This window comes from Mauremys reevesii, linkage group 6, assembly GCF_016161935.1.
Source record: "Mauremys reevesii isolate NIE-2019 linkage group 6, ASM1616193v1, whole genome shotgun sequence".
In the NCBI taxonomy this organism is placed as follows: domain Eukaryota; kingdom Metazoa; phylum Chordata; order Testudines; family Geoemydidae; genus Mauremys; species Mauremys reevesii.
This window is the reverse complement of record NC_052628.1, coordinates 104,983,439-105,001,166: the sequence shown is the minus strand read 5'-3', so window position 1 is coordinate 105,001,166 and position 17,728 is coordinate 104,983,439. Positions and strand designations below refer to the sequence as shown.

Sequence of the window (17,728 nt, the reverse complement as noted above, 5' to 3'; positions counted from 1 at the left end):
ATTCTGAGATCACTTTTCATCTCCCTCCCCCACCATGCTGGAAGAGAAAAACTTAAAAGTAACCATTGCTCTGAGGGTCACCCTCCTCTTGTAGAAGGTAGTTTTTCACGGTACAGATAATCTCTGTAGGAAAGGAGATAATGTATCATGTAGGAAGCAACATATTACTCTTCTGGTCTAACAAAACACTATTGATGGAGGCTGAAATTCAATATATATTACTCTTTCCCTAAGTTGCATGTGTCTGGAAATGCACAATTTATTTAGGTTAGCAAGATAGTAAAGTAGTCTTGGAAGCTCTCCTGACATTCTTGGATGTTCCACTGGTGCTCCTGGGTACTGAAGAAAAATTGTGAGCCTTTTTCCTTTTCCATGTTCCTTTGGGCACCCCAATACTTACTGATAAAAGAGGCCTGAGAGACATGATGTCTCTGCTATTAGTGACCTAACAGTAAGCAGAATAGGGAGACGTATTAAAAACCAAACATTCAATTTAAGGTGCTAGATGGCACAGTGGTTCAATGCCTTTCTCCTCTGGCGACTTGAGTTCATATTTGGATTAGGTCACAAGTACAGTGAGTTTGGTTCTCAATTTAATCTTCACTGAACATTTGTCTACATCACAAAACCACTATATATTTCTGCATGACTGGTAATCTCTGCTCAGGAGTCTTAAGACTGGAAAAGCAAAGGCTTACAGGTCAGGAATGAAATATACTACAAGAGCTGTACAGGGAGGCTTGTATAGCATCAGTTGGCACTATACCTGGGTCAAGGTTTTAGTCCCATCTTTATCTTCAGGATTAAATGCACCCTCTCCTCTCTAATCTTCTTTCTCCAGATGATATCAAATAAAGTAACCTTTCCAAAGTTCTATTGTTCCATTTCTATTTATGGACATTATATTCAGACATATGAGATTCTTTAGTTATTTATTGCTATTGTTATTATTATTATTAATAAATAACTGAATACAGTTGCAACTGTTCCAAAGAGAAAAATTTACACTGATACAACAGAGCCTGATCCAAAGTCCACTGACATAAATGAAAAGATTCCGATTGACTTCAGCGAGCTTTGGATCCAGTACATGGTATATTGCATTGTCTAAACGATTAATGTGAATATCTAATTTTAGCAGATTTTTTTAAAAATAAAAGTTGGACATAAAGAAAGGGGTGTGTTTTTACAATGGGTGTTATTGCTGTATCTCATTTGTGGCAATTTGGGTGTTAATCACCATTTTTTTTGAGTGAATAGTTCATAATGGAGTAATTAATAATCACAAGACATTACCACATAGCTTTTACAACGCATCTCTATCAGTGATATTTCAGTTTATTTTACAAAGCTTTCCAATACACTTGGTTCTTGGGAAACATTAGTTAATTAAAATTTAATTGCTTTTAGTTAACAATAACTCCATTCCCAAAGGAGTGCTTTGGACTAGTGATCCTTTGAAGAGTAACATCATCATAAGCGCCTATAGTTCACAACATTATGAAACTTGCAGTTGAGTTTTGATTACAGTGGGAAGCTGTTTAAATAATCTTTCCCATCTACTACTGTGTATTGTGACCTGGCTGGAATACAATACAGATATCGTGACCTGGCTGGAATACAAACAAGATGGAGTAGTTTGTGTATTCCATTCAGTGCCCTACCAAATGCTATGTGAAGGTTTTTGTTAGTTATAAAGTTTATGAGTGTTTTCCTCCAATTAGCAGATGTTCTGTGTACGAAGCTAGCCTGTACTCTACCTTCTAAGGTCAATTCTTCCATTATGACAGCAATAGCTTGGCACTATAGCTAAGTTTCTCCACTCCTCATTACAGCCCCATAAAATGTCAACATTAGAAACTGTTAAATAAAGTGAGATGATGGAAAAGGGACTTTTTCACCATGACAGATTTGTATTTCTGTCACTTCTGGTATGTGACAAAAACATGAGTTGATATGCACTCTACAATGATTTACAAAGCACCACATAATACTTTATAATGGTAGGAATGGTGCTAGGGTACCTCAGAATGATTTACTACAATTTGTCACATTTTGAAACTATTCCAAAATAGTCTGCTGACATGTACTAAATAGCTTTCAATGAAATCTGAAATGGTTCATTTGTTATGTCAACTGGAAGGCAGTAAGTGATATCTAAAAATCATTTTAAGATTTATTGACGTGATTTAAAATATCCCTTAATGGTAATTTGGCACACTGCATAAGCAGTATTGTCATTAAGCAACATAAGAAAACCATTTCATCACATCTTAAAATTATTCATATCATCCTGTGGTTGTAACTGTACTGCTAGTGAAATCTATCACTTTAAAGCTACATCTGAAGTCCATCATGCATTTTTTGTCAACAAAATTGGTGGGCAATAACTTGAAGGGAGCTAATATTGCACATATATTTTAATAATGCAGAAAATGTACAGCACACAGCAAATGATATTCCAGAAATTACAACTGATTGCTCTCTGAAAGCTCTTTTAAAATGAACTGCTGTTGCCGTAGAGCCAAATATCATCCACTGTTGTTAAAAAACATGTTATTGGCTAGCAGTGAACACTTAATAGTTTGCATGACAGCTTTCTGTTACACTGAGAAAAACAATGCTAGAGGTACTGGCTTAAGCTAAAGCAACAGACTCATTATGATAACTACCATTTCTCACCTCTTATATATGACAGAGTTTCCAGCCAACTCTGCTAGGTCCTCTAACTAATGGATCACCTTTTGTGTTATTTCAAAATTACAACCCTTTGAGCCACTTACTTTAACCATTCTTCCCAATGTGTTCAATCTATTTGCTGCCTTTGTATTATGCTTTCTAAGTTCAGGAAATACACACGTATGCGCATACACACCAGAAAAAGAAAAATTCTTAAATAGGAAATTTGACAGTAAATGGAAATCAATCTATTCTGAGTACATAATCCAAGCCTTTCTGTTCAGAAAAGCATACATCACACATTGAGAAAAACATACAAAACCAAACACATGCCACGCTCAAAAACTAATTACATACAGATAGAAGCACATCATAAACCATAATCTAGACTCAGAGCCTTAAGGTTCCATCAATCCTCTAGAAAGGAAGAGCTATTTTTTAAAGAGATACAGGAACTTTGTATTATTTGATGGAATGATAGACCATGCAGGGCAACAAATCACTTGTAGCAAAAATGTAGTGTTAAGTTTCCAGGGCTGTTTGTGAATCACATATTGAAATAAATGTATCAGATTCTAAAGAGAGTCATCAATCATGTGAGTTTTAGTCGTAGTCCCAAGCTGACTTTTTTGAGAACCTCTAACTGAGCTCAGTATTAGAGCTTTTGGGGAATTTTTGATAATTTTTTTTTGGGAGGGGGGGTCAGAAAATGCCCATTTGTTGAAACTAAAACTGTATATAGGAAAGATTCAGTTATGAAGAATTTCTCATTTAAAAAAGGGAAACATTTGAAATGGTTGAAGCATCCTGTTTTGACATTTTTGAAACAAAAATATCCTTTTGGGGGGGTTTTAAATGATTTTTTTGTTTTGAAATTTAAGCTAGTAAAAAAAAAGTTAAAAAAAAAGGTTGAAATCAAAATGAAATGTATCATCAAAATCAGATGATCAGTTCATGAAAATTTTTTATTTTTTGTCCTGATTCAGGACAAGGAACATTTTTGAAGTCTTAAAAATTTTCCTAGTTCCTACTCAATTCTACACAGCATTCCTGCTCTTTTACAGTTTAAACTTGGTTGCTAAATGATAAATAATAATGAGAAGTATTAGAAGAAAATGGCTAAAAGTTTGATTTCTCTGGTTTTTAGGGTACATGGTACCAAGAAAGATTTCTTAGTGGTAAAATCCTCCTCTCTCTCAAACTGAAAGGACGTAAACAAAACTAAGCTGGCCTTCTCACAGCAACGAGACTGAAGACAGCCAGGAAGAGGAAGATTTTACATGTGCGCATACAATTTTTTTTAACAGAGCAATAGTATCCTTCTGAGAAGATTAAGGGGTCCTTTGGGGACTTTTCTATAATCCACTAATTCTTGTACTGGTGCCTAGAAACTGTGGCAATTTGTACTTATGAATGTAGGAAACCAGACAGGTTTCCATTGGAACTTGCCTCGGTTCTGTTGGATCTTTCTAAAAATTGAATCATGTCTGGAAAATGTTTCACTATCAATGAATCTGCATTCTCTGATGGAAAACTGTTCTGCTGGAGAATTTCTGACTAGCTCTCATAGGGAATCCCCAGCCATTCTCACTTTATTCTAGCAATGGCCCCTATACCAGCACCTACTGGCAGAATGACTAGGAACCCATACACCCACTCTCTGTCATTTTTACATGCCTGTATTCCAGGAGCATTTTACCTGAGAATGCAACAAGCAAAGACTTCAGCCTTCATTCAGCAAAGCACTTAAGCACATGCCTAACTTTAAACAGAAGCTTGTGCTTAGATGAATCAGAGCCTCTCTCACTGCATTGATCCTTCCAGGCCAAGACAATTCAGCAGTACAATAAATTCATCTGTTCAGAGTTCCTATGTATTTCATGAGAAAAGTCCAGTTAGTCATATCAACTTGGAGAATTGTTTGGTTTTCATGTCTCTTTATTGTGGAGATGAGGGCTAAAAATACCTTAGCATGCAGTACTTTATGAACTACTTTTAAAGTGATAGCTGGCAATAAATCAGTCTGGCTTTCATTTACCTAAGGCAACTGTAACTTCAAAAATGAAGAGGTGAAAAATGAGCTAGAGATGGCTGAAACAGTTATCACTAGTGGATGTTTTAGTGAAATTGATTTGTTTGAATCTATTACATTTCTGCAAGATATTACCAAATTGGGAAAATTGTCACTCAAATTTCACGCAGCATATTTTTCACAGTCTGCATATTTGTGAAAGATCTAAAAGCCACGTGTGAATTTTGTAAAAACTGAAAGCATGTGCAATTAATGGGGTCTTCCAAAAGCCACCTATCCAATGGATTGAGCACAGGCCTGGGAGCCAAGAGAGCTTTACTTGTATTCCCCGCTGTGGCATGACTGCGCTCCTCCAGCAAAACCCATGGAAGGGCATCTCTGGTCCTGGAACATCTGAGAGGATCCCCATCACCAAATACTTTTCATGGGGAGGGGGCAGAGTGAGAGAAAGTTTCATTCTGATCTCCTACCCCAGAGAAGGTGCACTGGGTATTGTTTGGGGAAAGTGACATGCTGGTGGGTTGACCATGGGGTGCTCTTCCTGTTCTCCCACTATTACCGGATGTATGGCACCTTCTGCTTATTTTTAACTCTCACTGTTAGCATGTCTCTCTAATATCCTGGGACCGACATGGCTAAAACTACACTGCATACATTATTAGCTTCAATCACAATACCACATGCATCTCCAAAGGGCAAAGTTCACCCTTTAGTCTTGTAGCATAACCTGGCAATTTAGCTCCATAATTTAATGAACATTTGCTCTGGAGAGCACATACAGTGGGGATTTTTTTATTTTAATGCTTTGTTAGCACTTCTGTTGTTACCTAGGCTGTTCCTAAAGGATTTTTGTCTCTCCACGCACAGACAAATATCATAGTTTTAAGATGGCTTCTCTTGTCTCCCCATTGCACAGTTTGTAAATATATTCACAGAAAATATTTCAGGTAAGTCTAGATTTCACAGTTAGTGCAGACACCCTAGATTCAATCACTGCACATAAGAAAGGAAATGTTAGTGTTATCTGACTAGTGGACACAAAATCTAGCATTGACCCTACAGAGTGAGTAATGGGAATTGATATTGTCTGATGCTGACATTTTTACTTGGATGTGTTTATTAAAAATGAAATTAATTAAAAAAATATCCTTGCATGAACTGACCATTTTGAGCAACAGGACTTTCTTCTGGGAACTATTTTTGAGAAAAAAATACTTTTTAAAGTTAAAATTGAAGGCTTTTTACTAAAAGAATCAGATTTGGAAGCAGCTAAGTGTTACAAAGTTGTATTTGTAAATAAAATGGGCCTTTCTTTAACTCAGCATTCTGCAGACATGAGAGAGGAAAACAGTATAGAGACATAGCCCCCTTGGAAACGAAAGCCTTTCAATTTCCTGTCTGCCGGGTGTTGTGTGTCACAGGGTTCCATAACCATGCAAAGCTCTCTCTTTATAGGGAAGTCATCCCTGTGATGGACTTCAGCAAAGGTCAATCTTGTCCCTTGCTGAAGCTTTGCTAAGCCCAATGAGAGTCTAAAAGTGTCTGAGCTCATCTAATCAAATCCATAGCCTTGCTGATTATTTTTATATGGTAAAAGAAAGCAGTTTTATTATAGAAGTCATTTGGCTGTTGATGAATGTGGATTTTTTTTCCAGTCCATCAGAGAGAGAACACACTTTGGAAAATCACAGCTCCTTCACAGTCTAAAAATAAATGCAATTTGCAGGATGATGTGCATCATATGCCCTTCCTTGCTCTGTTTACATGAAGGGCCAATGGGAAAGGAGTCTTCAACTCACAGCTTCAGCATGGAAACTTCATAATAAATCATATTAACTTATATTCATGAGTTCTAGAGTGTGCTCTGAGGTTCTCTCTCAGCTCCAGTCTGAGTTGTCTTTTGCCTCCTTCACATTTTCTACCCATTAGACTCACACAGCTGTGATAATACAAAAAGCCCTAGACCAAATGGCACCCCAGTCAAGGAGTTCTTTGGTGCCTCCCCCCCGGCATCTGTTAAACTTCAGTTTGTTCTTATATCTGACTGACTGGTGATGCCTTGCCACTTATATACCCATGAGGGCATGGCAGACAACATTCTAGGAGATTCTAGGAAAATGTAGTTCTCAGAAAGTCTGGAAGGTTCCACGAGATTCTACAATGTTCCTGAATATTCTAGGAAGTTAGTGAAAAATGAATCCACATATGGAATACCTCAAACATTTTACTTCAAACATTCTACTTTCCTTTTCATCACTAACAATAAGAACAGCACCCTGAGTTCAGTGCTCCCCGAAGTCTGGAACCCCAGGCAGCCTTCTGGGTCACCAGTCCCTAAATCTGGCCCTGCAAAAAGCCATGCTAGCAAAATAGCCAGTAGGTTCCTTCAAAGATGAAGCTCTACCTTAAGCTATGAACTACGCCACACTTCTGGACACACAGAAGTGTACAATTGCTTCCTGGAAGGTGAGCGCATCATCTTAATTTCATTCTCAGCACCTGCTAGCCCCAAGTTAGCCTGAAATACAGGTCCTCTTTACTACAGAACAATGCTCCCAAGCAAGCCTTTGGAATTGACCATACCTTAATGGGAGCAGCATGTTATTCTCTATGTTGAGAAAAAATTACAGCGAATCTTGCTGTGATCTAATGTGTGAAAAAAATCAAGCCTTCAAAGTCAGCTGAACATTCTCCTTCATTACGGTTTTTTTCCTGGGCTTCTGAGACATAAAAACAGTATTTTCCTCAACTGTTGTTTAGATGAAAGCAAAGACATAAAACAAATTTTATAAAGCAGAAAATGCTTTTGTACCACGAATGAATAAGCTGAAATTCAGTGCTTATATGAAATGGAGGAGGGGGGAGGAAAAGGGGGTGGCGGGGGGGAAGAGGGGAAAAAATCACTCTGCGATTTTTTCCGTGGACCTGAAAGAGCTGCAAAGCTAAGATTGTTAGAACTTTGCAAATGTATACATCCACAAAAACTTTTTGTATGTTTATTTTCTAAGGTTCAGATTAGCTAGTATAACATTAAATGCCTGTAGCTTTAATCACACGCCTGGACATTACAGTGCTAGTTCTATAAAACCCATGTTCTCCATCATGTGTCACCTTTTCCACTGGAGATATTTACAACATTTTAGAAAATGTATACAGCCTTTTGGCCAATTTCCTAATGTATCACTTTCTGCAGATTCAGCAGTTTTTCATTTCTTTAATATCTGAGGTCTGAATAGTGAATCAGCTTCAGAGCTGTGGCAGACTGAAGTGTCATGCTAAGGCATCAGAAAAAGAATATCATCCTTCTGATTATGGGTGCTCTGATTATCTACTATATGTTTTGATGATGTATAGCTTGCTAATTTGTCTTGGCCAGCAGAAAGACAGTTCAGAGAATGCAGATGGTTACTCAGCAGGACTGTTTAAAAAAGAGCACTGTCTGAGTTATTAAAGATCATAGTTTGCTGTTTATGGAAAGCTGTCTACCTCTGGGGATCCTAGGAAAATGCTCTCTTGATAATCAAGATGTTTCCTGATGATGGCAATGGGTTAAAAAAAAATCACTAATTTCCAAAATGGCCCCATCTTTTGAAGAAATTAAAAAAAAAAAAACCTAAGTATTGAGTGTTATCCCTTTTCAGTTTTGTTCTCTACCACAGTTCTACTCCATCATAGCTCACAAGCAAAGCAAGGTCAGGCCTGGCCAGTATATGGACAATAAATCTCCAGGATAAACCCAGGTTATGGAAGGAAGTGAAGTTGATTATTCAGTCATGGCATTCTGCCCGCTAAGTCAGGACTGATGAATGTTCTAGCACAGTGCTAGAGGTCACTGTGGTATTAGAACATCTTTCAGATGAGATGTGAAAATGCAAGCTACTGACTACTTACTGGATGTCATTAAAAACCACATGGCACTTTTCACACAAATAGGGGAGTTAAACCTGGTGTTCCGGCCAAATTCCAATTTAACTAACTAAATTTGGCTTTCTTAGATTCATCCTGTACTTTCAATTAAATATAGTGTTTTTAGCTTTCTTCACCAAAAATCTAACACTGTGCTATTAGGCAGTTGTGTTTCACCCTAGAGGCAATGTTTTTAATATAGATCACTTGGCAATTCTTTCAGGATAAAAGGCACTATATAAATGATATTTATTATCCAAAAGGACTCAAAGCATGAGCACTGCATTGGCTGTACAGAATGATTTATCCCACCCCAAAGTAAATTTTTATCAGTATCACTAACCCTGGTGTTCTTATGCTCTGTATTAATAAGTAGTATAGCCTTTGGATAGGCACATGTTACAATCATCATCTAACATGAAACTATCATTATGATGCTAGTTTTAACAAAAAAGAGATGAAACAGGCAGGGAGCAGCAGGAGGATGGCTCATTTTGATAAGGACATTACATATGTACAGTGGGTACACTGCACTATTACATACCCATTTAAAATCATAGAATTGTATTAGTATATTTATTTAAAAGGGGGAAAAAGCTTCAATAGAAGAACAGTGGTCATAAATGGGACATTTTGTTAAGATTCTTTGATATTAAAACACTAGGAGCATTCTTAATACTTACAGTAAGGTCTGAGCCGTGTTTTGAAGATTGTATAACCCTTCACTGATGTATAAAAAAAATTAACCTACTCTCTTGAGCCTTTCAGCAAACACAAATATAACAAAGCTTAATCAGATTAGCTATGATCAAAATGGAGCAGATTGGCTGGTTTGGCAGCTCCAGAGAAATGCTTTCATATGCTATTGTAAAAAGGCAGAACAGATTGCTCTGATATATCGTTTCCTCATGGTTCTATACCTTTCCAACATAATAGATCAGAAAACAGATTTTCTGAACATGCCAGGAGACACAAAACTTTCATAAAATCAAGGCGTTGGATAATTAGGAACTCCAGCCATGCACACCTTCTAAGATCTAAGAGACCAAAACTAAACACTGTAGGATAATTTAGCTTCAGACCTGCAGAACTTAAGAACTCTACAGGACTGAACTTCTATGCCTGCACAACTTAGGCACTCCATAGGCATGGGGCTTCAGCCAGGGCAACCCTGGATATTCAATTAATGAGTTTTAACTAACGGGAACTGTAGAGATTGGGGGTTGCTCTATATTACTCTTTCCCATCATTGAGAACTCCTTGTATTTACAGAACTAACTCTGGAGTGCAAATACTGAAGGAGTATCTAAGTGCTGTATTTGCAGTTCATTTAAAATATTCCATTTAAACTATAAAAAGGAGAAAACATAGAATGATTATCCAAAACCACCTAAATCATTTTGGTCTGGAAATCTCATAAGAACAGGCTTTCTTGTGAGATTTCATATATTTCCTAGATGTCCCTGGAATTAAATTCATTGTGGGTATTCTATGGCATTTCAGTATTTCTCTTATGGTCTTTAGCAAAGCAAACTTCTCCCCTCCCAAATTAGAAAACAATAAATATTAACTTGTCCATCCAATATAAGAAATTTAGGGTTCTTTAGTGCAAAAGCTGGGTCAGTTCAGATAACTGTTCTGGTGCCCCCGTTCCTAAAATTTCTGATGTATTACAAGCAGAGGGAGAATTGCCATAAGTAGAGAGAAGTCCATCCATATGGTGAACAATCTCCCCATTTACATAAATAAAAGAAAAGCAATTGCCTCTTACATTAGTTTTAACAAAGGAAACATAAGTACATAACAGCAGCTTGCAGTCTGTTTCTCCCCAGGAGACTGAACATTTACTGTAGATACATATTTGCATATTTTCTTCCAATCTTCTGATCAAGTTGTCTGCCCAAGATCTTTGTTCCATTTATTCATATTTGCATTCTTTTAATGAGAAAAAAAAATTCCTAGGGCTTTTATAAATTTTGGTCATTAACTACTTAAATGATCCCCCCAAAAAAACCCCACCTATATAAGTTTAAGATTCTAGGTATGATGGAAATTAAAAATGCATATTTTGCTCTGGACTGCATCCAAAATATCTGAGCTAGAAATCCTGGGAAAATGAAAGCTTCATAATACTATGAAAAACTAATTTTGGTATCTAGTGTCTTAAAAAAACATACAACCAGCTCAAAACTTTGAAATAAATTCAGTGGTCTTTTTGTCCAGTAACACAAGCTGAGAACTCTCTTTGCAAAAGTCAACTGCTTTCTCCTCACTCTGTTCTAAATCTGACCAGTAATGCTGGTGCCTCAATAGGCCCTCAGACGATTCCTCTAGCTTGTTGTGACTGCAGAACTAATTACATTAAGAGCACAGGGTCCCATACTTATCCCTGATGTTCCTAAATGGGTTGAACTAGAGTTACAGCTGGCATGAACTGGGATTACAGAGTCTAAAAATTTCTACATGCCCACAAAAAAATTCAAAATTTCTCTTTACGGCAAAATGTCAGAGAATGATTGAAGTTTATTCAAAACCCATTTGCAAATTTTGGAGACAAGATGCTATGGAATGTGAAGTTACAACTTTGAACGCTCCTTCAGAAAATATGGTTTATTCTCCCAGGTTGTTTATAGTCCCTTTTATAGGAATTTAGTTCATGCTATGTGTGTGATCTAATTCCCTGAGCCTATTCCTTTACTGAAATTTATTATATAAGATTCATATTACAGTAGCATCTAAAAACCACTGACCAGGTTAGGCCCCAATTGTGCAAGGTGCTGTACAGACATATGACAGTCCCAAACCTAAAAAGCTTTACATTTAAAAGATAACATGTAACCAATAAATGAATGGGTGGAGTAACAAATATAAGAGGATGTGCAATGTTATTGGCATTGCAGTAACAGTGATCACTAGCCTGACTAGCCATTACCAGTCTGTACTTGTACTTTACTACATTAATTACAGAAGAGGTGACTTCTGAGGCGAGATTTGATGGAGGATTAGATAGCAGTTTTATGGATTTTGACTGGGATCCTTCCCCACTAATAAGGGTTGCACGGGAGAAAGGGTGAAAATGAAATACTGTTATCAGTCTACCATCTTGCCTTTGGCAGTGGTCAGAACCTGATGCTTCCAGAAAGCTGCAAAACATCCACATAACAGTGTGGAAGATACAGGAGAAGAAAATCCTTCTCTCAGCCCTGCACATGACCAGCTCACCCCCAGAAGCATGCAATTTGATTGCCCTTATTTTAGCATGCACACTGTCGTTACAAATATTATTAAACATCCAGATATAGATATTGGTTAAAATGTAGTAAATACAAAACAACTTGCAGAGAATTCACATTTTGACGAGTTACTCTATGTAGCTTGTCATTAGTTCTTTCCAGCTGCCAATGTCACGTGTAATTTATGTTAACAGACATTTTAGCCATAAAGCTGGAACAGAGAACTCTTGAGGGTTTATCGACTTTGGGCCAGATTGTGATACCCTTGCTCAAACTGAGTAGTATCTTCCTCCACAAATAGTCCCACTGCAGTGAGATCAGACAGCTGTGGTCCTTTCCTCTAAGAAGGAGAATGTATTTACTTTCAACTTTGGGACACAGCACTCATGTCTTTCACAACAGCCTTAATAAATATATATTTTCTATGTCCAGGTTGCTACGTTTCCTTTCATTTTCACGATTCCTTCAAGCAACCCAGAAGTACCCTGCTTTATCTCATCCACATTGTGATTAAGACAGGCTCTTAATTTCCAAAAGGAAGGTTCGCCGCTGCCACCGACAGGAGGTGATAGCTGTTAATTTCCCATTTAATCACCATCTTAACTTTATCTTACAAGTTGACATTGGTTTCAAGATCATCATTGCTTATAAAAAAGTAATCAAGTGACGAAAGAGGACAACCACAACCCTGAGATGTACTATAATAGCATTCTCAACATGGTTTCAAATCTTTCAGTGAAGTGAAGAGGTAGAAAGTATATGCCGTGCTCTGGTCCTCAGAAACTAAGATAATTTATAGCTTAACATTTTCTTTTTTATTGTATGCCAATGTTTCTCTTCATAATTATGTTTCTTACATGTCCACTAAGTGGGCCTCTAGCCAGACAGAAGAGGGTTTATTTATTATTATTACTGGAAACATGGTAAAGATATACCAAAATGCTATATATTTTCTGGAATAGAGAGCTTCTAGTTCGGCAATGAAAGCCACTGAGTCTGACATTATTCTTTGTCTCATAACATGTCTGTCACAGGTTGGATGCATAGTGACATCTGCAGCAAGATCAAATTTTATATTATTCTGAAAATATTATCCATATAAAAAAGACACAGCTTGATACTAATGGACGTGCAAGAGCCAATGTTTTAAAATAAGGTATTGTGCTATTGAGAGTGCAGTTTAATAAAGGAAATACTTGAAAATATAGGCATTTGAGATAAGAATACACAGCACCTGTTGGACCTGCTACAGCAAGCACCACTTTCTCCAGGCTTTCCAGAAGTCTAACTGTGTAGTCATAATTCCAGTGTAACTCTTGATTTGATAGAGCTGGTCTGGGGACCCAACTATGGCAGCTTAAGTTCCTCATCAGTTACAATGAGCGCTATTTCAAAGTATGGTTGTACTTTGAACAGCGTCTGTTACAATAAGGCAATAAAAGACGGTTACTCACCGTTGTAACTGTTGTTCTTCGAGATGTGTTGCTCATATCCATTCCATGTAGGTGTGTGCGCGCCGCGTGAACATTCGTCAGATACTTTTACCCTAGCAACTCAGTGGGTCGGCTGGGCGCCCCCTGGAGTGGCGCCACCATGGCCGCGGATATATACCCCAGCCGACCCACCCACTCCTCAGTTCCTTCTTGCCGGCTACTCCGACAGTGGGGAAGGAGGATGGGTGTGGAATGGATATGAGCAACACATCTCAAAGAACAACAGTTACAACGGTGAGTAACCATCTTTTCTTCTTCGAGTGCTTGCTCATATCCATTCCATGTAGATGATTCCCAAGCCTTACCTGTGCAGCATCGTCTTGCACTCTGCGCACACACTGCAGGGTAACGGTGCGCGGTGTGCAGAGGTTGGCTGCTCTGCTCTCCTCTGGGATCGCGGATGCGCGAGGCAGGGGGAAGGAGAGAGCTGAGCCTCGTGGAATGGGGGCAGAGTGGGCCGCCCCCGAACATGGGGTCAAGTCAGCACGCGGATACAGGTTGTGAGCCAGCAAGAAGAAATCCTGAGTGGAGGAGGAGGGAGGCCATACAATCCGCGCTGCCACAAAGAGAGCTGGGGACTTATGAAAGGGCCTGGTGCGATCAATGTAGAAGGCAAGTGCCCTGCGGACATCTAAGGAATGTAAGCGCTGCTCTCGTGGAGATGCGTGAGGCTTTGGGCAGAAGACCGTGAGAAAGATGTCCTGATTAGTATGAAAGGCCGAAACCACTTTAGGCAGAAAAGCGGGATGCGGCCTTAGCTGCACTTTGTCTTTATGAAAGACCGTGTAAGGAGGGTCTACAGTCAGGGCCTGTAGCTCGGAGACCCTGCGGGCCGAAGTAATGGCAACCAGAAAAACCATCTTCCATGAAAGGTAGAGAAGAGAACAGGTTGCCAGCGGCTCAAAGGGTGGCCCCATGAGCCTGGGCAGTACCAGATTGAGGTCCCAGGTAGGGGCGGGGCAACAGACCGGAGGGTAGAGGCGTTCCAGCCCCCTGCGGAATCTAATCACCACCGGGTGAGAGAACACTGAGTGCCCACGTTCGCCAGGGTGGAAGGCGGATATGGCCGCTAAGTGCACTTTCAGGGAAGAAATAGCCAGGCCTTGTTGCTTAAGGAACCACAGGTAGTCCAAAATGGCCGGAACGGGAACCTCCATGGGTACCAAAGAACGTGACTCACACCATAACGAGAAGCACTTCCACTTGGCCAAGTATGTGGACCGAGTGGAAGGTTTCCTGCTGCTGAGCAAGACGTGCTGCACAGGGGCGGAGCAGCGTAGCTCAGAGGCGTCTAGCCACGCAGGAGCCACGCCGTGAGGTGGAGAGCGGGAAGGTCTGGGTGGCGAAGAGTCCCGTGCTCCTGTGTTATGAGGTCCGGGCAGAGGGGGAGGGTGACCGGTGGGGATACCGAAAGGCTGAGCAACGTGGAGTACCACGGTTGCCTGGGCCATGCTGGGGCGATCAGGATCAGGTGAGCCCCATCTTGCCGGAGCTTCAACAAAACTTTGTGGACTAGAGGGAAGGGGGGGAACGCGTAAAGCAGTTGGTGCGTCCACTGGATGAGGAACGCGTCTGAGATCGACCCTGGAGAGTGCCCCCGGAACGAGCAGAACGCTTGGCACTTCCTGTTCGCGCGTGTCGCGAAGAGGTCCACCTGGGGAAAGCCCCACTTGCGGAAGATCGCGTGGATAATGTCCGGTCTCATGGACCACTCGTGGCACAGGAAGGATCTGCTCAATCAATCCGCGAGAGTGTTCCGAACTCCCGGGAGAAAGGAGGCCACCAGGTCAATCGCATGAGCCAGGCAAAATTCCCACAAGTGGATGGCCTCTGCACAAAGCGGGGAGGAACGAGTCCCGCCCTGTTTGTTTATGTAGTACATGGCCATTGTGTTGTCTGTAAGGACGGAGACACAACGGCCGGACAGAGGCCTGCGGAACGCCTGGCAGGCTAGGCGAACTGCTCTGAGCTCCCGCACGTTTATGTGGAGGGAGAGCTCCTCTGGTGACCATAGGCCCTGGGTGCACAGATGACCTAGGTGGGCTCCCCAGCCGAGAGAAGACGCGTCTGTCGTCAAGGACAGCATTGGTTGGGGTGGGTGAAAGGGCAGCCCCGCACAGACCGTGGAGGGGTTCAGCCACCAGTCGAGGGACCGAAGTGCACTCAATGGAACGGTGACCAGGGTGTCCAACGAGTCTCTGGCCGGGCAGTACACCGAATGTAACCATGTTTGAAACGGGCAGAGTCGAAGCCTGGCGTATTTGGTGACGAACGTACACGCCGCCATGTGTCCTATCAGAGTGAGGAACGAGGTCGTAGGAAAAGCCTGAAGGCTGCGGACAATGGACGTCAACGCCCGGAACCTTGGCTGAGGGAGACAGGCTTTGGCCCGAGTGGAGTCCAAGGTTGCTCCTATGAAGTCCGCCGCTGTGTAGGAACCAGGATGGATTTGTCCGTATTGAGCAACAGGCCGAGATTCATGAACAGGGCCAGTGCCACTTGCACATGTTCCGCGGTCTGTTCTTGAGAGGCCCCCTTGAGGAGCCAATCGTCCAGGTAGGGGAACACGTGGAGCCCTTGGCGACGGAGGTGGGCGGCCACCATCGCCATGCACTTCGTGAAGACTCGAGGTGCTGTGGAGAGGCCAAAGGGTAGGACTGCAAACTGGAAATGGTGATGGCCCGCTACGAAGCGGAGGTATCGTCTGTGTGGAGGAAAGATGGCTATGTGAAAGTAAGCATCTTTCATGTCGAGGGCAGCATACCAGTCCCCAGGGTCCAAGGAAGGGATAATGGTCCCTAGGGAGACCATGCGGAACTTTAACTTTACTAGAAATTTGTTGAGGTCTCTTAGGTCGAGAATCGGCCTGAGACCCCCTTTTGACTTTGGAATCAGAAAGTAGCGGGAGTAAAAGCCTTTGCCCCAGTCGTTCCGTGGAACCTCCTCTATCGCTCCGATATTGAGGAGCGTTCGGACCTCCTGTAAAAGGATGTGCTCGTGAGAGGGGTCCCTGAAGAGGGACTGGGAGGGAGGGCGGAAAGGTGGGGGTGAAGCAAACTGGAGGTGGTATCCGTGCTTCACAGTGCACAGAACCCAGACATCTGAGGTCAAGAGGGACCACGCCGGGAAAAAATAAGAGAGGCGGTTGGAAAAAGTGGAAGAAGGATCCGAGACAGGAAAAGGTATGCTGCCCCTGGGCGCACCTTCAAAAGGACGACTTTGGGTCCGACTGCGGCTTAGAGGAGCCGCGATTCTGGCCGGACTGAGGGCCCGAATATCGTCTACGGGCTCCTCGCCCTCGGCGTCTATTGAAATCCTGACCCCGTCGGGGTACAAAGTACGGACAGAAATGCTGAGGGCGGTAGGTGCGTCGCTGGGTTACGGGAGTGTGCATACCCAGGTTGCACATCGTGACTCTGCCATCTTTTAAGTTCTGGAGTCTAGAATCGGTTTTGTCCGAGAACAAGGCACTGCCCTCGAAGGGCAAGTCCTGCAAGGTGTACTGAAGCTCGGGTGGAAGAGTGGAGGCCTGGAGCCAGGCAATGCGCTGCATGGTGATTCCGGTCGCTATAGACCTGGCCGCGGAATCCGCCGCATCAAGGGAAGCCTGCAAGGAGGTCCTTGCCACCTTTTTCCCTTCATCTAGGAAGGCTTTATACTCCTGGCAGGAATCCGAGGGAAGCAATTCCTGAAACTTGTCCATTTCAGTCCAGGTGTTGAAGTCGTAACGACTCAGCAGGGCATGCTGATTGGCTACGCGCAGCTGGAGGGCGCCCGCCGAGTATACCTTACAGCCCAGAAGGTCCATACACCTGGCCTCTTTCAATTTTGGCGTGGGGGCCGGCTGGCCATGACGCTCCCTGTCATTAACCGACTGAACGACCAGAGAAGAAGGAGGCGGATGCATATAAAGGTATTCATACCCTTGGGATGGCACCATGTATTTCCGCTCAACTCCTTTCGCTGTCGGTGGAATAGAAGCTGGCGTTTGCCACAACTTATCCTTTTTTGCCTGGATGGTCTTGATAAAGGGTAGAGCCACCCTGGTAGGCGCATCTGCCGACAAAATGCTGCAGACCGGGTCGTCAACCTGTGCGACCTCCTCCATCTCAATGTTAATGTTGAGTGCCACTCGTCTGAGGAGGTCTTGATGTGCAGCAAGGTCCAATGGGGGTGGGCTCATGGACGACGCGCCCGCCACCGCCTCGTCTGGTGAGGAAGAAGAGGAACTCCTGGATGAGCTCCTCCTGTTGATGCTCCTGCTCCAGGTGTTCAGGTGAGGTGGTGGTAGGAGGTGGCTGAACATCCGTACCAGCTGGCGGAGGGCGACTCACTGTTGCCTCTGCGGCCCAACGTTCGGCAGGGACCGTCCGAGATGGAACTAT

At 42.1% G+C, this 17,728-nt stretch overlaps 1 protein-coding gene and 1 long non-coding RNA gene across 11 annotated transcripts in view; one reads left to right on the top strand and one right to left on the bottom strand.

Moving 5' to 3' along the window:
• Positions 1-17,728, bottom strand: part of PTPRD (protein tyrosine phosphatase receptor type D) — a 1,010,945-nt gene that overhangs the window by 674,391 nt on the left and 318,826 nt on the right. The gene's annotated exons all lie outside the window — the stretch shown is intronic.
• The window catches only part of LOC120407469, a 155,052-nt gene that overhangs the window by 98,812 nt on the left and 38,512 nt on the right, over positions 1-17,728 (top strand). For 2 of the 9 annotated variants that reach the window (XR_005600002.1, XR_005600001.1), the window contains one exon: positions 3,827-3,983. The exons of the other annotated variants lie outside the window; for them this stretch is intronic. This is a non-coding gene — a long non-coding RNA (uncharacterized LOC120407469). Of the gene's footprint in view, positions 1-3,826; positions 3,984-17,728 lie in introns of those variants that run through there. 9 annotated transcript variants of the gene reach the window in all.